We start from the raw sequence: 20,256 nt of genomic DNA on the forward strand, positions 1-20,256 counted from the left end.
CCTGGTACTTCTTCAGAGTGCCTGCGTCTTACTCACGCTCGCCGTACCTCTGCCAAGCGCATGTGCCGGACACCCAACTTGTGAGCAAGCGTCTGCCAGGGCCTGACTTTGGCTCCTAGCATGGCCTGGCTTTGCTGACTGAGCCCCAGGCCCTGTGCTCCAGGCTCTCTCGCTCTACTACACCGGACATGGGGTCACCACGGGCAATTCCACAGCACCCGTCAGGATTTCCCGTGTTCGCATATAAGCCCGTTTGTCAGCCTGAGATAGAATTTGGGGTTTGACCTTTTGATACTCCTATCTTATACTGTGGTGCTTCTCCCTAGCCAGATGGGTTTGTTAGTACCATGGGAACAGACAAGAGCGGTTAAAGTGTTACCGGCGTGCACAGTTTAAGATTGCCTCAACCCCTATCTCAAGGCAAGGTCAAGCAACCAGTCGGGAGGGGCAAAGGGGGGTCGGGAGGAAGGTATAAAACACTAAAAGGCCAAAGAAAGGCCCATCCCGGACCGTAGTACAACCTCACTCCTCACTCCGCCCATGGGGTACAAAAGAGGTGGGACGAAGACCCTAGACTCACAACCCCCCAAAACAGAACATGGCCAAAAACTGTAAGGGGTGGGACTCGGGGCGTGTATTTCAGGGCCTGCTAAGAAGGAGGAAGTGGGAGGGGAACGGGGACACAGGCAAGGCTCTGCAGCATCAGAGCTGGGAACGGAGCACTGGGAAACAGACCCTGCCGGCGTGTAGAGCTCTGGATATACTTGCTTGGAACTAACCCAAAAAAACATCACATTGCCGGCACTTCGGACTTCTGGTCTTCTACGTTCTGTCTGCATGACAAGAACCAGGGGAGAGGTGAGGGGAAAGCCCTCGAACAACCCGTACACCGCATGTGATGCCAGCCTGTGGCACCCAAGAGGCAGCACACTGTCCTGTTCCCTTTGTCCGCACCTGTCTGAGACCAGCTCCCTCCCTGTGCAGTCCTTACCCCTGCTGTCTTTCTCATGGCCCCTTTCTCTCCTTTCTTCTGTGCTCCTTGGGCTTGCACCAGGCAGTGCCTCACTGTTGCCCCATGGGTTGCATGTCAAACCCATGGTGAGACACAGATGTACTTGAGGGATTCACAGACTTTAAAGCCAGATGGGGCCATAATTATCCTCCTTTGATCCTGACCTTCCTGCATAATACAGGCCCTAGAGCATCCCCAGGGATTCCCAAGCGGAGGGGCCAGTTCTCCCCTCCCAGGTCAGTGATACTGACCAGCCCAGTAAGTTGCAGGTGAACTGGAGCGATGACACCCGTTTATGGAGTGGAAGTTCCCACAGCTCCCATCCAACAATCAGGGCACCGCACAGCCCAGCCAGCTGCTCCCTTCCCTGGAAAACCTGGAAGAACAGATGCCCTGATGGTCACCAGATCCAGGCTCTGGGGAACCAAGAGGGGACTTGAATTCCAAAGCCAAGAACCCCTGGTGAGAATGCCAAGCCAGGGCCAGGGGGCTGTTAGCTTGGGGGCCTCTGTTGATCCCAGGCAACTGCTGATGTAGCACCCAGGAGAGAGGCTGTTTCCAAGGAGTGCGTCAGAGCACAGGACCAGGCGCGGTGACCCGGTGGCTCTAGGTCTAGCTCTGCTGCTAACCTGTGGTGCCTTGGGAACGTCACTTTAACTCTCCGGGTCTCACTGTCTGCCCTGTAAAATGGGGCTGGTGGTACTGGCCAGCCTCTTGGCTGGCTAGGTTACTGCTCTCCGTCGCTGTGCATGGCACTTTGTGCAAGGAGTCCCTGCTCTGCAGAGCAGACAGGGCAGCCTGGAGTGGGGTCGTGATCCTGTACCTCTGCTGAGCGCCACGAGTCCTTGCAGGGCGGTTGCTGGCTGGCAGTGGCTGCTGAGGGTCACTAATGCAGACGGCACCTTTGCCATGGCAGCTCAGGATTTGTTCGCTCACCTGAAACCGTCCTGTTTGCTAGCAGGCAGAGAGGTCGCTGGGCTGTGGGTTCCTTGGCTCGCTGGTCCCCTGGTTCCACCTGTGACCTGCCCAGCTCAGGAGTCACAGGGCTGAGTCTTTATTTTTGTGCAGGAAAAGCAGGCCAGGGCATGCACAGCTCCTCCCAGCTAGCCCCACAGGGCTCCCTGCAGCGGGCCGGGCTAGCGTCAGCCTGGGCTCAGGAGCAGATAGGATGCTCCTGGCTGATTGTATTCCACTCACCTCCAAAATGGAGACAAGACTGCTCGCCAGGCAGCTGGGGAGAGAACATCTGGCAGCACAACCTCATCCATCAGGAAACGTCTGCCTGCATCATGGAAACACCAGGCTGAAGGGCCCTCATTAGCATGTAAACGAGCTGCTCTTAAGTGGCAGCTGGGGCCTTCCCAGCTAGCAGGTCAAGACTAGTCATTTACGTTTAACTAATACAAAAGTCAGAGGGAGTTTTCTTCTCCCTGCTTCCTGAAGCGCCCGCTGGAGCTGGGAGGAGCAGGGGGCCAGACAGACATGAGGAAGCAAACACTGAGACTGGCATTGGCCTCACTCTCTGGCAGGGAGGGTGACTGCGTGAGACTTGTGTGTCTGGTAACCCTTCCATGGGAACATCTCGGGGGCTTCTGGACATTACTGAACACACCACCCACGTGCTGTTAGTCCCGTGTTACGGATGGAGAAAACTGGGCACAGAGGGCGAAGTGACTTGTCCAAGGCCACCCAGTGAGTCATTGGCAGGGCTGGAGACAGAAGCCAGGAGTCCTGACTCCCAGTCTATTGCTCTTGCTGAAGACTCGGGACCAGCTTCTGTGGAGAGCAGAGAGAAGAGACTCAATTGCTGGCTAAACTGCTCACCCTTGGGGAGCTGAAGCTAGAATGCTTCCCTGGAGCTCCTTGCTCTGGGTCCAGCCACTGGAGAGCCACATCTCAGACCCTCGGAGCCCACCTATCACCCCACTGCACACTCACAGCCCACCCATTGCATGCACACCCACACAAACACACCCACACACCCCACCCATTGCACATCAACATGCTCATACACCCACACACACAGTACCCACCTATTGCCCCCCTGCACATACACAGAGCCCACCCATTGCATGCACACACATACATGTGCACGCGCACACACACACAAAATGATTATGTTCCTGGTTGAAGCTTGTGTATAAAAATATTGCTCGAGCATGCAGGGGAATAGTCAGGAAGGCCAAAACACAAATGGAGTTGCAGCTAGCAACGGATGTGAAGGGTAAGAAGAAGGGTTTCTACAGGTATGTGAGCAACAAGAAAAAGGTCAGGGAAAGTGTGGGATCCCTACTGAATGGGGGAGGCAACTGAGTCTGCCTAGCTGCAGAGCACCTGGAAGCAATTGTGCTGAAGAGGTGTGATGGAGGTGGGGGAAGGAGAAGAGAAAGGCCAGGGAGAGCTGGACCCAAGGGCTCGGTGAAGGAAGCAGAGAGGCGAGCACAGAGGAGAGCATCTTTAGTTCAGCCAGGAACTGGGGTGAAAGGAGGGGACAGAAGCAAGATTATCAGGGCAGAGGGGAAATCCTCCCACAGGGGAAATACATGTGCAGGGACAGGGATGGCAAGGATGGGAAGACAGCTTTCCACCAAGTATCGTAGGGAATGTGAGAGCTGTCGCACAATAGAGGCCTCTAGCTGCTGCTGGATTAAGGATAGAAACAAACAAAGACACCAGCCCTGCTCTGCTCCCCATAAAGAGAAACTGGCAACGCTCCTGCTCCTGCCTAGACATGGCACTGCTCCTACCAGCCCAGGTGCTTGTACACAGAGCTGGGTGCCGGAGGGATGCTCTGCTTCCTGCAGGGTTTGGCAATTTGGCTTCAGTCTGAACAGGAGCAAACCCCAACATTCCAAATCCTCTGCAAAGAAAAAGTCAGGGAAAAAACATTTCAGATCTTTTGTAACATTTTGTTTCAATTTTGACTTTTTAAAATTTTGTATTCTATCACGATGCATCGCCCTGTAACGTACCATGTATCACGATGCATCGCCCGTAACGTACCATGTATCACGATGCATCACCCTGTAACGTACCATGTATCACGATGCATCGCCCGTAACGTACCATGTATCACGACGCATCGCCCTGTAACGTACCATGTATCACGACGCATCGCCCGTAACGTACCATGTATCACGACGCATCGCCCTGTAACGTACCATGTATCACGATGCATCGCCCGTAACGTACCATGTATCACGATGCATCGCCCTGTAACGTATCATGTGTCACGATGCATCGCCCTGTAACGTACCATATCTTACAACACTTTAAAACCAACAGTCATTTCAAAACAAAAACAAACACAATTCTGGTGAAATCATCCTGATTTTGACAGAACTGCAGAGATCAGCTCCAATCAGCTTCGGCGTGGCCTAGCCTGACACCGGGGGTTCTTCGTCCATCTCAGTAGCGGTACCCACTCTACAGGCTTGTGAGGCCGCAGCTGGTGCTGTGCTGATGGGTTGGCGCTACTAACTCAAGCAGTGCTTTTGCAGGAAAAAAAAAAAAAAAAGCTCCAGAGGCCCCGGGTTCAGTCCCTACTAGTCTTTCCAAGTTGTTTTCACATGGAGCTCAGCCCCGCTGCCTCCAGCATACGGGCCTCAGAGCAAATCAAGCTCACACTGTGCATTACAGGGACAAACCATCCCGATGAGTCGAAAGAATAGTAAATATGGCAGGCGACCAGCTTGGCTTAATGGTGAAATCCTAGCGGATCTTAAACATAAAAAAGAAGCTTACAAGAAGTGGAAGGTTGGACATATGACCAGGGAAGAGTATAAAAATATTGCTCGGGCATGTAGGAAAGATATCAGGAGGGCCAAATCGCACCTGGAGCTGCAGCTAGCAAGAGATGTCAAGAGTAACAAGAAGGGTTTCTTCAGGTATGTTGGCAACAAGAAGAAAGCCAAGGAAAGTGTGGGCCCCTTACTGAATGAGGGAGGCAACCTAGTGACAGAGGATGTGGAAAAAGCTAACGTACTCAATGCTTTTTTTGCCTCTGTTTTCACTAACAAGGTCAGCTCCCAGACTGCTGCGCTGGGCATCACAAAATGGGGAAGAGATGGCCAGCCCTCTGTAGAGATAGAGGTGGTTAGGGACTATTTAGAAAAACTGGACGTGCACAAGTCCATGGGGCCGGACGAATTGCATCCGAGAGTGCTGAAGGAATTGGCGGCTGTGATTGCAGAGCCCTTGGCCATTATCTTTGAAAACTCGTGGCGAACGGGGGAAGTCCCGGATGACTGGAAAAAGGCTAATGTAGTGCCCATCTTTAAAAAAGGGAAGAAGGAGGATCCTGGGAACTACAGGCCAGTCAGCCTCACCTCAGTCCCTGGAAAAATCATGGAGCAGGTCCTCAAAGAATCAATCCTGAAGCACTTAGAGGAGAGGAAAGTGATCAGGAACAGTCAGCATGGATTCACCAAGGGAAGGTCATGCCTGACTAATCTAATCGCCTTTTATGATGAGATTACTGGTTCTGTGGATGAAGGGAAAGCAGTGGATGTATTGTTTCTTGACTTTAGCAAAGCTTTTGACACGGTCTCCCACAGCATTCTTGTCAGCAAGTTAAGGAAGTATGGGCTGGATGAATGCACTATAAGGTGGGTAGAAAGCTGGCTAGATTGTCGGGCTCAACGGGTAGTGATCAATGGCTCCATGTCTAGTTGGCAGCCGGTGTCAAGTGGAGTGCCCCAGGGGTCGGTCCTGGGGCCGGTTTTGTTCAATATCTTCATAAATGATCTGGAGGATGGTGTGGATTGCACTCTCAGCAAATTTGCGGATGATACTAAATTGGGAGGAGTGGTAGATACGCTGGAGGGGAGGGATAGGATACAGAAGGACCTAGACAAATTGGAGGATTGGGCCAAAAGAAATCTGATGAGGTTCAATAAGGATAAGTGCAGGGTCCTGCACTTAGGACGGAAGAACCCAATGCACCGCTACAGACTAGGGACCGAATGGCTAGGCAGCAGTTCTGCGGAAAAGGACCTAGGGGTGACAGTGGACGAGAAGCTGGATATGAGTCAGCAGTGTGCCCTTGTTGCCAAGAAGGCCAATGGCATTTTGGGATGTATAAGTAGGGGCATAGCGAGCAGATCGAGGGACGTGATCGTTCCCCTCTATTCGACACTGGTGAGGCCTCATCTGGAGTACTGTGTCCAGTTTTGGGCCCCACACTACAAGAAGGATGTGGATAAATTGGAAAGAGTCCAGCGAAGGGCAACAAAAATGATTAGGGGTCTAGAGCACATGACTTATGAGGAGAGGCTGAGGGAGCTGGGATTGTTTAGTCTGCAGAAGAGAAGAATGAGGGGGGATTTGATAGCTGCTTTCAACTACCTGAAAGGGGGTTCCAAAGAGGATGGCTCTAGACTGTTCTCAATGGTAGCAGATGACAGAACGAGGAGTAATGGTCTCAAGTTGCAATGGGGGAGGTTTAGATTGGATATTAGGAAAAACTTTTTCACTAAGAGGGTGGTGAAACACTGGAATGCGTTACCTAGGGAGGTGGTAGAATCTCCTTCCTTACAGGTTTTTAAGGTCAGGCTTGACATAGCCCTGGCTGGGATGATTTAACTGGGACTTGGTCCTGCTTTGAGCAGGGGGTTGGACTAGATGACCTTCTGGGGTCCCTTCCAACCCTGATATTCTATGATTCTATGATTCTATGATTCTATGATTTCTAGGTACTCCTGACGTGCAGGTGAGCACGGAATTCATAGATATTCATAGAATATCAGGGCTGGGGGAGACCTCAGGAGGTCATCTAGTTCAACCCCCTGCTCAAAGCAGGACCAATCCCCAACTAAATCATCCCAGCCAGGGCTTTGTCAAGCCTGACCTTAAAAGCCTCAAAGGAAGGAGATTCCACCACCTCCCTCGATAACCCATTCCAGTGCTTCACCACCCTCCTAGTGAAACAGTTTTTCCTAATATCCAACTTAGATCTCCCCCAATGCAACTTGAGACCATTACTCCTTGTTCTGTCATCTGCCACCACTGAGAACAGCCGAGCTCCATCCTCTTTGGAACCCCCTTCAGGTAGTTGAAAGCAGCTATCAAATCCCCCCTCACTCTTATCTTCTGCAGACTAAACAAGCCCAGTTCCCTCAGCCTCTCCTTATAAGTCATGTGCCCCAGCCCCCTAATCATTTTCGTTGCCCTGCGCTGGACTCTCTCCAATTTGTCCACATCCCTTCTGTAGTAGGGGGGACCAAAACTGGACACAATACTCCAGATGCGGCCTCATATCTGCTAAATAGAGGGGAATAATCACTTCCCTTGATCTGCTGGCAATGCTCCTACTAATACAATATGGACATTGGCCTAATATGGCCAATATGGCCAATATGGACATTGGACTAATACAATATGCCATTGGCCTTCTTGGCAACAAGGGCACACAGCTGACTCATATCCAGCTTCTCATCCACTGTAATCCCCAGGTCCTTTACTGCAAAACTGCCGCTTAACCAGTTGGTCCCCAGAATGTAGCAGTACAGGGGATTCTTCCATCCTAAGTGCAGGACTCTGCACTTGTCCTTGTTCAACCTCATCAGATTTCTTTTGGCCCAATCCTCCAATTTGTCTAGGTCACAGTGGACCCTATGCCTACCCTCCAGCGTATCTAGCTCTCCCCCCAGGTTAGTGTCATCTGCGAATTTGCTGAGGGTGCAATCCATCCCATCATCCAGATCATTAATGAAGATGTTGAACAAAACTGGCCCCAGGACTGACCCCGGAGCACTCTGCTTGATTCCGGCTGCCAACTCGACACTGAGCCATTGACCACTACCCGTTGAGCCTGACAATCTAGCCAGCTTTCTATCCACCTTATAGTCCATTCATCCAATCCATACTTCTTTAACTTGCTGGCAAGAATACTACGGGAGACCGTACCAAAAGGTTTGATAAAGTCAGGGTATATCACGTCCACTGCTTTCCCCATATCCACAGAGCCAGTTATCTCATCATAGAAGGCAGTCAGGTTGGTCAGGCATGACTTGCCCTTGGTGAATCCATGTTAACTGTTCCTGATCACCTTCCCCTCTTCGAAGTGCTTCAAAATGGATTCCTTGAGGACTTGTTCCATGATTTTTCCAGGGACTGAGGTGAGACTGACCGGTCTGTAGTTCCCTGGTTTGTAGTTCTTCCCATTTTTAAAGATGGGCACTACATTAGCCTTTTTCCAGTCGTCCGGGACCTCCCCCGATCACCATGAGTTTTCAAAGATAATGGCCAACGGCTCTGCAATCACAGCCGCCAACTCCCTCAGCACCCTTGGATGCACTGCATCCAGCCCCATGGCCTTGTGCACGTCCAGCTTTTCTAAATAGTCCTTAACCTGTTCTACCACAGAGGGCTGCTCACCTCCTGCCCATACTGTGTTGCCCAGTGCAGCAGTCTGGGAGCTGACCTTGTCTGTGAAGACCGAAGCAAAGAAAGCATTGAGTACTTCAGCTTTTTCCACATCATCTGTCACTATGTTGCTGCCCTCATTCAGTAAGGGTCCCACGCTTTCCCTGACCTTCTTCTTGTTGCTAACATACCTGTAGAAACCCTTCTTGTTACCCTTCACATCCCTTGCTGGCTGCAACTCCAGTTGTGCCTTGGCCTTCCTGATTACACCCCTGCGTGCTCGAGCAATATCTTTATACTCCTCCCTAGTCTTCTGTTCAAGTTTCCACTGCTTGTAAGCTTCCTTATTGTGTTTAAGCTCACTGAAGATTTCTCTGTTAAGCGGTCGCCTGCGACATTTGCTATTCTTTCTGCACATCAGGATGGTTTGTTCCTGCGCCTTCAATAAGGCTTCTTTAAAATACAGCCAGCTCTCCTGGACTCCTTTCCCCCTCATGTGAGCCTCCCAGGGGATCCTGCTCATCAGTTACCAGAGGGAGTCAAAGCCTGCTTTTCTGAAGTCCAGGGTCCGTATTCTGCTGCTCTCCTTTCTTCCTTTTGTCAGGGTCCTGAACTCGACCCTCTCATGGTCACTGCTGCCTAGGTTGCCACCCACTTCTACTTCCCCTACCAATTCCTCCCTGTTTGTGAGCAGCAGGTCAAGAAGAGCACGGCCCCTAGTTGGTGCCTCCAGCACTCGCACCAGGAAGTTGTCCCCAGCACTCTCCATAAACTTCCTGGATTGTCTGTGCACTGCTGTATTGCTGTCCCAGCAGATGTCAGCAGGTGATTGAAGTCCCCCATGAGAACCAGGGCCTGTGATCTGGAAACTTCTGTTGGTTGTCCGAAGAAAGCCTCGCCTACCTCCTCCTCCTGGTCTGGTGGTCGATTGCAGACGCCCACCACGACATCACCCTTGCTGCTCTCGCCTTTAAACTTAACCCAAAGACTCTCAACAGGCTTTTCTCCAGTTTCATACCGGAGCTCTGAGCAGTCATACTGCTCCCTTACATACAGCACAACTCCTCCCCCTTTCCTCCCCCGCCTGTCCTTCCTGAACAGTTTATACCCATCCATGGCAGTGCTCCAGTCATGTGAGTTACCCCACCAAGTCTCTGTTATTCCAATCACATCATCCTTCCTTGACTGTGCCAGGGCTTCCAATTCTTCCTGTTTGTGTCCCAGGCTTCTTGCGTCCGTGTACAGGCACCTAGGATAACTAGCCGATGGCCCTACTTTCTCAGTGTGAATCAGGAGGACTCCCTTGTTGCACCCTCCTCCTTGTGTTTCCTCACGGTATCCCACTTCCCCACTTCCCTCAGGGCTTAGGTCTCCATCCCCCGGCGAACCTAGTTTAAAGCCCTCCTCACTAGGTTAGCCAGCTTGTTTGTGAAGATGCTCTTCCCTCTCTTCGTTAGGTGGATTCCATCTCTTCCTAGCAGTCCTTCTTCCTGGAACAACATCCCATGGTCGAAGAATCCAAAGCCCTCTCTCCGACACCATCTGCACAACCACGTATTTACCTCCACAATTCGATGGTCCCTACCTGGGTCTTTTCCTTCAGCAGGGAGGATGGACGAGAACACGATTTGTGCCTCAAATTCCTTTATCCTTCTTCCCAGAGCCACATAGTCTGCAGTGACCCACTCAAGGTCATTCTTGGTAGCATCGTTGGTGCCTATGTGGAGAAGTAGGAAGGGGTAGCGGTCCGAAGGGCTTGATCAGTCTCGGCAGATACTGTCACATCCTGAATTCTAGCTCCAGGCAAGCAGCACACTTCTCAAGTTTCCCGGTCTAGACGGCAGATGGATGAATCCGTCCCCCTTAGGACGGAGTCCCCGAACACCACCACCCGTCTCCTCCTCTGGGGAGTGGTGGTCCCTAGGACAATGCATCCCATGCCTTCTGGTCGAGGGGGTCTCCTTCTGATCCCTTCCCTCAGGTGACTCTTCCAAACCAATCTCCACCATAGTACCTGTGCAGAGAGCCAGAAACCAGTTTCTTATCTCTATCAGCACTGGGGGTACATGGGTTCTCCTCTTTCTTTTTCTGGAGGTCACAGGCTGCCAGTTTTCTTCCCTAGGCTGCACTGCCCTCTCTGATTCTTCAGCACGCTGTGCCTGCACTACAAAACGCTGATTTCTATCCAGTCCAGAAAGTCTTCATTTTCTCTGATGCTACACAGGGTTGATACTTGGGTCTCTAGTCCTTTAACCTTCTCTTCCAATATGGAGACCAGCTTGCACTTCACACAGACGAAGTCACTTCTATCCTCTGGGAGAAAGACAAACACGGCACATCCTGCGCAGGTCACATCAGCTGATCGCTCACTATCCATATTGTCGTCCATCTAAGAGCCTCTTCAGATGTTGTATTTACTGCTCCCAGAAGCCTGAAAGGCAAAAACTCTGTGGGAACTCCCCCCCACCCCAGGCAAACTCCCTGTTTGCTTCTCCTCTGTCCGCAGCTCACTCGGTTTGCAACTGGCTGCTTTTTTATAAGGCTGCTGGCTTGAAGCAGTTGCCCTGGCTCAAATCCTTCCCTCCAATCAACCACTCAAGGCCCACCTGGAACAAAGCACGCCCAATTCCTGCCAGACGTTCCCACCTGAACGGGGCCGGGCTCTCAAAGCAGCTCAGCGTGTCAGGTGTGCATCTCGCCCAGGAAAGCTGATCCTCTCTGGGGTACGTGTTCGCCTATGGCCTCGCTGCATGGGGCTGGGCATTTGCACCTGCTGAGCTATTAGCACAGAAGCAAAGCACCACAAAGACCTTCATCCTCGGTGAGACACACTCAGCCAGCGAGCAGAATGCAGGGAGCCTGCAGGCAGTGGCTGTGTGATAGCCCTGCCAAGAGCAACACCCGGAGCAGCCAGCTGTACCCAGCCTGGGCACTCACAGCACGGGGTCACCTGGAAAGTGGTCGGGGCTCACGCACCACCACAGCTCACAAAGCTCCTGCCAGAGACAGTCCCATGATGCAGGGAGATGTTTCCTTGGTCATCGGTGTAATGTTCTAGCTCCAGCAGCGGGGCTGGTGAGTGGCACTAGCTGCTTTCCTGGGGGCGCAGAACATGAGCGCTCACGTGCCTGCGATCCTGTCTGGAACATCAGCGCCAGAGTCAGGGTTCTAGCAAACACTGGAGAGAAAAGGGGGGATGTAGGATTCATACAAGGTTTATGCGCTTGGCAACATTCAGGGCACACCCGGAGTGTTGTGCTGGACCTGTGCACACACAGCTCCTCTCAAGGGCATCAACCTTGGAATCTCGCCCAGATGACATGAACCGTGGGAAGCCTCTCAGGACTGGGCTCAAGGCCTGAGAGCAAGGAATGCGGTAGATAGAAATTGGTAAATAAGAATGTTAAACAAAGCCAGTGTATTCCTTTTATCTGTTGGAGAATGTAATGCGCGGGGGGAGAGAGAGAATAAAGGGGGAAGGTGGAAAGCTGACAGGCAGAAGCCTGTTAGCAGACCAGCTTGCTTGCTTGCTAAAAGCTGTGTTCCGTCTTGTCATTGAACCGCCACAGGGTTACATAAGAAGAACATAAGAACAGCCAGACTGGGTCAGACCAAAGGTCCATCTAGCCCAGTGTCCTGTCTGCCGACAGTGGCCCGTGCCAGGTGCCCCAGAGGGAATGAACAGAACAGGCAGTCATCAAGTGGGATATTAGATGGGGTGGGATCCGAGTTACCCAGGAAAGAATTTTCTGTAGTATCTGGCTGGTGAATCTTGCCCATATGCTCAGGGTTTAGCTGATCGCCATATTTGGGTCGGGAAGGAATTTTCCTCCAGGGCAGATTGGAAGAGGCCCTGGAGGTTTTTTGCCTTCCTCTGCAGTGTGGGGCACGGGTCACTTGCTGGAGGATTCTCTGCTCCTTGAAGTCTTTAAACTACGATTTGGGGACTTCAATAGCACAGATAAAGGTGAGAGGTTTTTTGCAGGAGTGGTGGGTGAAATTCTGTGGCCTGCGTTGTGCAGGAGGTCAGACTAGATGATCATAATGGTCCCTTCTGACCTAAATATCTATGAATCTAAGTGATCCATCCCCGGTCGCCGATTCCCAGCTTCTGGCAAACAGAGGCTAGGGGCACCATCCCTGCCCATCCTGGCTAATAGCTGTGGATGGACCTATCCTCCATGAATTTATCTAGTTCTTTTTTGAACCCAGTTGTGGTCGTGGCCTTCACAACATCCTCTGGCAAGGAGTTCCACAGGTTGACTGTGCGTTGTGTGAAGAAATGCTTCCTTTGAAGCCAGTTACCCAGCTGTTAATATCTGAGATGAGAGCGACAAAGCTTGTGGGGGTGCCACTGGTGAAAGCTCCTGGTTTCACACAAGGTGGGGCTGATGGGGTTTGATGCAGGGCTAGCTTCAGATATGACATTCAGCCAGAGTGCCAGGCTTGGGTTCTAGGCTGAAGCCAGGCTAAGCTTTGATGGCACCAAAATCTTGGGAGCTGATCTCAGGAGATTTCTGCCACTTTGAGCCCACACGCAGGGCTGTTTCTCAAGATTTCAGCTGCATCATTCTTCTCTGTTGTGGCTGTTTATCTGGCATTTCTAAAGTGCCCATCCCCAGAGTATCTGGCACTAAGGCCAATGTATTCAAACTTGGGAGCCTAACATTATGCACCCAGGCCAAGATTTGCAAAAAGGAGTGCTTCAGGTTTGGTTCCTAAGTCCCGCATGGGCACCTGGGCAAACAGCCCGATTTTCAAACACCCTCAGCACCAAGCAAACTCACCAAGGCCTGGTCACTCCAGGGGCTCAGCATTTGGAAAAATTAGGGGATTCGTTTACCTGCCTGTCTTTAGACAGGCATGTTTAATGGTGTTGACCTAAGTAACTGGGCTCCCCTGGGGCCTGCATGAGGAAGGAGACTGGGTAAGCACAGAGGAGTGAACAGCAAGAGATGATGCTGGAGTGATGCAGAGGGGGCCTGAACATGTCTATCAGAAAGGGGGGAGGGTGCCTTTGAAATTGTGCACGTTGGAAGCCTCTAACGCAAGCGGAGAACCTGTGAGATGTGACATCCCAGGCAAGAGAAGAGGGGAAGGGCGGTGGGGTCGGACTCTTCAGAACCCTTTGCTTTTTGTTTGGTTTTAACTTCTATCTAACTCCAATGTCCAATTAACACTCTGGAGAAAAGAAGTCCATCAACGACTGACTGTTCTTGCCCCCTTCAGCTAAGATGCTAGAATTCACACTGCATGTGATCGGAGACGCACAGCAGCATGCACGTGAAGCCAGCCAAGCCCTGGTTCTCTTCAGAGTGCTGAGGTCAAACATAAAACAGAACAATGTAAGGAATCCTTGCAGCCTCCTTCACACAGCCCACAGGCCATGCCCCGAGCTGGGGAGCAGGACCCCAGAGGGGCGAGAGCGGAGGAGCAAGTGAGGTGAGTGTGGGGATGATAGAGGACAGTGATAATAACAGGTCAGGGGCTGCAGAACAAGGCCCCTGTCCTGCAGTGAATGGCCAGCTGGGCTGCAGCGCTGGAGCCCCTGGGGAAGGGAGAGGGGATGCCAAAGGGTCGCACTTTAGTGTGGACAAGTTCCTGGAGGGGCAGGAGTCGCTGGGAGTCAGCAGAGGAAGGCTAATGTACAAGCAGACTGTAGCAACGTGCCAGAGGTGGGACAGGCAGGTGTATAGACAAGGGAGAAAAGTAACTTGGGCTCCTGGTTAATGCCACTTGCCTGTTATGTTCATTGTAACTGGCTCCCCTCCCCCCTGGATCTTAGCGTAAGCCGGACACTCTCTGTGGCAGAGAAGGTTTTCTGTCATGTGTGTATAGTGTCAAGCCCGGGGGGATCTCCGGGCAGCCTCTGTCCAGGGGGGTCACATTCTGGGGTGCAATTCAGAGCAGTGAGAGGTTGTGTCACCTCTTGTACTATAACTCTGAGTGCCCCCAAAGGCTGCTGCTGTCTGGGCCAGCCACACAGCCAGCAGCCAGCGTGTGCTGCATGTTGCGGGCACGGGGCAGCCCTGATTCAACCCGTCGGAGCCCAGCAGCCAGCCAGCACCAATCACAGACACACTTTGGTCTTGATCAGCCTCGGTTAACGTGAGCAGGTAACCCCAACACACTGCAGACCTGCGTACGCTGCGATGTTCAGCCCTTTCCTGTGACATTCAGAGGAATAATAAGATGCATTTGCTCCTTTGGGGAAAGCAAATCCACGAGCTTGCCACAATAACCAGAGCTGACTTTCGCAGCGCACTATTGGTTGAGATCAATAGTAAAACAAGTTAGCAAAAAGAGACTGGAGTGTACGTGAGTTCAAGTATAAGAGATACAGTCAGACATGGTTACAAGCGAATAGAAGTGAAAACGCACACTGAAAAGTATAAAACTTTAATCTAGCAAGGTTGGTTCCAGGCTTTGGTCAAGATGGTCCTTCTCACCCCTGTCTTCCAGCAAGATGGTGACTGACCCTCTCCTTGGTCAGGATCTTTCCCCGGGGCTGGTGCCTTTGTTTTTTTGGGTGAATGAGATAAAACTTGGGGTTCTCTGCCCCTTGCTTTTATAGCCTAGTGGACCTTTGAAATGGACTCTGCTGAAGGCCACCCCTCAAAGTAAGGTGTATCCAAGCCGGGAGGCAGCCACATGGAGTCTGGAGCTGATGGATGCGCCATACTCCTTCCCCCCGCCCCCCTTGTGTTTGCTAAAATGCACATTGTTCTGTTTCCTGTCATCTCCTCCCCACGCTGCCTCGGGGACCCAGTTTACTCTGGGTATGTAAAGTGAGGTAAGCACTTAGGTTTCAGAGTAACAGCCGTGTTAGTCTGTATTCGCAAAAAGAACAGGAGGACTTGTGGCACCTTAGCGACGAACCAATTTATTTGAGCATAAGCTTTCGTGAGCTACAGCTCACTTCATCGGATGCATCACGAAAGCTTATGCTCAAATAAATTGGTTAGTCTCTAAGGTGCCACAAGTACTCCTTTTCTTTTTGTAAGCACTTAGGATAGATCCCATTTAACAACCCTTGCCTAGGCGGGGCTGTCTGGTTTTGAACATGTGCTAATAACATCACACAGGGGGATTTTGGAACTTTACATATAATGCTGCTACGCACATTTCACCCCGACATTATTGCCCAGTGAGTTATTCGATTTCAAATGACACCTCACAAGGCTTATTCTGTATAATGATTGTCACACCAGTGTGTGAATACAGGGTGCTTTGCGTCACAGACATTCCCCTCCTTTGGAAAACCGTCGAGAGCCATGGCTGGAAAGCGCTAGTGGAGAGCTGAGGATTGTTCCCACAATAGAAATAACAAATACGCAAACGTGCCTGCTTCTTGGGAGCAAAGAGAGAGAGTGAATCAGAGACTGATGGATGCTACCAGGAGTATTGGCAGCATTGTCTGTGGGGCTCCTCCCTCTAGTACCTGAACTCTTCACGCACCGCCCAGCACCCCTGTGCAGTAGAAAAGTGTTACTGCCCCACTTCAAAGATAAGGAAACCACAGACTAAGTGTCTTAGCTGAGGTCAAAGTGGAAATGATTGACAAGCAGGGGACAGACCTAGATCTCCCGGTCCTATAGGCCCAAGACGGTCCTTCCTCTCGCATGCAATGGAAAGTGTTGTCACAGCTTTTTGTAAGTTTTCAGAGTAGCAGCCGTGTTTGTCTGTATCCGCAAAAACAAAAGGAGGACTTGTGGCACCTTAGAGACTAACACATTTAGTTGAGCATAAGCTTTCGTGGGCTACAGCTCACTTCATCGGATGCACGCCTTTTATAAGAATATCTCCCTTGCTAGGAGGGCTGTCTGACTAGTCAAGGCCCCTGTTTGCTCTGTGATGAGCCCTCCCGAGCAGGCTCCTGTTCCACTGGTTCAAAGTGATGAGAAAAAACGATTCTCTCTCACTAAATAAAAGAATAAAAAGCTGCACAAGCTGCAAAACCCCACCCTGCAGAGCTGCTCTGTCAAGGACAGTAAGAAACAAACACAAGCCCCTGTCTAATTTCAACCCTCTTTGTCGCTTGTGTGTGGAGGGAAGCGTGCTACTTGCTAGATAGCGAAGGGCTGGGGTTTAAGAGGAATCCTTGCAAAGGACTGAACTGAGAAGAGAAAAGGTTCCAGCTGGTGGGGCCCACCCACCAGAGCCCGCCAGGGAGTGCGTGGGAGGCTTGGTGTCTTTGTGATTTCTCACAGCCAGGGGAAGCAGATACGAGACAATGGAACTGGGCCCCTTTCAGAAGCTATTACAAAATGTGTCACTTTCTCCTTGATTTGATTTTCCCTGCACACAAACCTGGATCCCAGTAAGTGATTCTGAGAGACGACAGCCAGGAGGTAAGGTAGGGAGAAGCTGGTGAGTGCAGCGCAAGGGAGGGATCAAAACCGCCTGTTGGAGGGATGGATTCCCAACCACAATGAAAATGACAGCGGTGTAAAGAAAACAACTAGTGTCACTTGGTTCCCCATCCCTGTGCCAGGGCAAGGAACAGGCTAATTGGCTAATGGATGAGAACCAGATCCAAACCCTGCTTCCATCCCCAACCTAGGCTCCAAAGAGGTTTGCATCCCATCTTTTTCTCTGCCCTTGTGGACTGCAGAAGCCCTGACATCCCAGCTCTCCTGGCACAGCAATCCCAACAAAACCAGCATCATTGGCTCTTCCAAGGACAGGGGGAAACTGTGCTTCCTCCATGCCCAAGAGACACTGCGAAGAGCCAGGCTGAGCATGTGCTCCTTTGCCCTTTGGGCAATATAATATCTTGTGGCAGTGAGTTACACAGGTTAACTCTGTCTAGCGATTCCTTTTTCGTCAGTTTTAAAGGTGATGCCTTTTCATTTCCTGAGGTGGCCCCGTGCTCCCACACCATGTTTTGCTCATCACTACCACTCACCTGTCATTTCAACAGACCAGTGGGAAATATACCCCTGCAATTCATCAAAAAGCAGCTTTTCACAGAGTGCATCCATATGTCTGCAGCTCTCACAGAGTAACGGCAGGGTGGGGAACCAGTTTGCCTAGCACTGGGTCCATAAACAATTCCCCTTTCGTGACAGCGTTCCTGGCCTCTTGCTGCCAACACAGCTGTTAGCAGAGAGGATGGGTTTCTGAGCAATTCCCTTCACTCCAGCCTGATTTGGCTCAGTCCGCAGGATCTACAAGCTTCAGGCTGGCTAGCTGACGATGCTCACTGCTCTGGATTCAATTCGGTTCCATAAGCCAAATAGCTATAAAGCATTGAGGTGGGTAAGTGCACATCCTGCTGCAGACCCTTGAAAGAAGGAAATGCCCTGCTCTGGGACACTTGCTCAGGGACACCTGATGCACTCCTTCATGGCCACATTGCACACTGCCGCTGACAGTTACAGGCTCTGCAGCCTCACAAGGAATGCCCTTCTTCTCGAACATAAGAACGGCCAGACTGGGTCAGACCAAAGGTCCATCTAGCCCAGTCTCCTGTCTTCCAACAGTGGCCGGTGCCAGGTGCCCCTGAGGGAATGAACAGAACAGGGTATCATCAAGTGATCCATCCCCTGTCGCCCATTCCCAGCCTCTGGCAAACAGAGCCTAGGGACACCATCCCTGTTTTCCAATGTGCATTACTTTGCATTTGTCAACATTGAATTTCATCTGCCATTTTGTTGCCCACTCACCCAGTATTGTGACATCCTTTTGTAACTCTTCGCAGTCTGCTTTGGATTTACCTACCTTGAATAGTTTTTTATCATCTGCAGATTTTGCCACCTCACTGTTTACCCCTTTCTCCAGATCATTTATGAATATGTTGAATAGAACTCATCCCAATACAGATCCCTGAGGGACACCACTATTTACCTCTCTCCATTCTGAAAACTGACTATTGATTCCTACCCTTTGTTTCCTATCTTTTAACCAGTTACTGATCCATGAGAGCATCTTTCCTCTTACCCCATGACAGCTTACTTTGCTTAAGAGCCTTCAGTGAGGGACCTTGTCAAAGGCTTTATCCACTGGATCCTCCTTGCTCACATACTTGTTGACCCTCTCAAAGAATTCTAGTAGATTGGTGAGACATGATTTCCCTTTACAGAAACCTTGTTGACTCTTCCCCAACAACTTATGTTCATCTATGTGTCTGACAATTTTGTTCTTTACTATAATTTCAACCAGTTTGCCCAGTACTGAAGTCGGGCTTACCGGCCTGTAGTTGCCGGGATCACCTCTGGACCCCTTTTTAAAAATTGGCGTCACATTAGCTTTCCTCCAGTCATTTGGTACAGAAGCTGATTTAAATGGTAGATTACAAATCACAGTTAGAAGTTCTGCAATTTTACATATGAGTTCCTTCAGAACTCTTGGGTGAATACCGTACCGTGCCACCCTGACTTCTGCGCCGCTGCTGGGGGCGGCTCTGCCTTCAGAGCCGGGCTCCTGACCAGCAGCCGCCGCTCTCCAGCCGCCCAGCTCGGAAGGCAGCGCCGCCCCCAGCAGCAGCGCAGAAGTCAGGGTGGCAGTTCCGCAACCCCCCCTGCAATAACCTTGCAAACCCCCGCCCCCACCAACTCCTTTTTGCGTCAGGACCCCTACGATTACAGCACTGTGAAATTTCATATTTAAATAGCTGAAATCATGAAATTTATTATTTTAAAAATTCTATGATTGTGAAATTGACAAAAATGGACCGTGAATTTGGAAGGGCTCTACTAGGGGTGAGGGATAGCTCAGTGGTTTGAGCATTGGCGTGCTAAACCCAGGGTTGTGAGTTCAATCCTTGAGGGGGCCATTTAGGGATCTGGGGCAAAAATTGGGGATTGGTCCTGCTTTGAGCAGGGGGTTGGACTAGAGGTCCCTTCCAACCCTGATATTCTATGATCCTACTAATGACACTTCAATGTGGGACAGTTCCTCAGATTTGTCACCTACAAAGAATGGCTCAGGTGTGGGAATCCCCCTCATATCCTCCACCGTGAAGTTCGATGCAAAGAATTCATTTAGTTTCTCTGCAATGGCCTTTCCGTCTTTGAGTGCTCCTTTACCATCTCGATCATCCAGTGGCCCCACTGGTTGTTTAGCAGCTTCCTGCTTCTGATGTACTTAAACATTTTTTTGCTATTACTTTTTGAGTCTCTGGCTAGCTGTTCTTCAAATTCTTTTTTGGCCTTGCTAAGGACACCCGGCGCATTCATCTCCTACACAGGATCACAGGGCCTCCTGGTTCAGAGCTCCTGCTTCTCCCAAACACACCATAGTGCCCTATACCGACCAGCGGGAATGGACTGTTTCCTGGGGTTGCTGAAGTGCTGCCGTGCCCTGGAGTTATACTGCCAGAAAGCAAACCCACGGCGCGGTGTTCTTCAGAACCCTTAATGATTCTAGTGCCGTATATAGTGTTGTAAATACACACAGCACATTACAGAGCCTGGCAAATTCCCTGCTGCCAATTGCTTACAATTTACAATGGACTTTGTCTATAATCGTGGTGCCTGGCTCTAGCTCTCGGCGCTGGGCTCCTGACAAGGAAATGAGCAGCTCAGCTAACTGGAGCTCAGGTAACTCCAGCTCCCTGCCGGGGGAGAACATCCCACCAGGACAGCGGCTCCTGCTGAGTGGGGAAAGAGACACTGGACTCTTCAAATCAGCCCTATGCTCCATCCCACCCCCAACTGCTTTCAGCCCAGCTGCATCTGTGTGCACACACTGCATTCAGATCCAAATTCTGCCCTGTGGGGCAACCTCTTCCGAGGCTGCTGAACCAATCCCAGACTTTAGCCGTGCAGTGTTTGGGACAGGGCCCAGCCGTGTGATGGACAAGGCCGCTTCTCCAGTGTACGTCCTGGGCCAGATTTCCACGAGCGCTCCACTCCCTTCAGGCACCACAAGCAGAG

The 20,256-nt window shown here is 51.1% G+C and overlaps 1 long non-coding RNA gene across 1 annotated transcript; it reads right to left on the reverse strand.

Moving 5' to 3' along the window:
- Positions 1-3,861: 3,861 nt before the first annotated feature.
- On the reverse strand, positions 3,862-19,462 carry LOC122463816. The gene is made up of 3 exons (XR_006287439.1): positions 19,250-19,462; positions 9,690-9,693; positions 3,862-3,872 (listed from the first exon to the last, which is right to left on the reverse strand). It is a non-coding gene; the product is annotated as an uncharacterized LOC122463816 (long non-coding RNA).
- Positions 19,463-20,256: the final 794 nt, after the last annotated feature.

This window comes from Chelonia mydas, chromosome 25 (genome assembly GCF_015237465.2).
Source record: "Chelonia mydas isolate rCheMyd1 chromosome 25, rCheMyd1.pri.v2, whole genome shotgun sequence".
In the NCBI taxonomy this organism is placed as follows: domain Eukaryota; kingdom Metazoa; phylum Chordata; order Testudines; family Cheloniidae; genus Chelonia; species Chelonia mydas.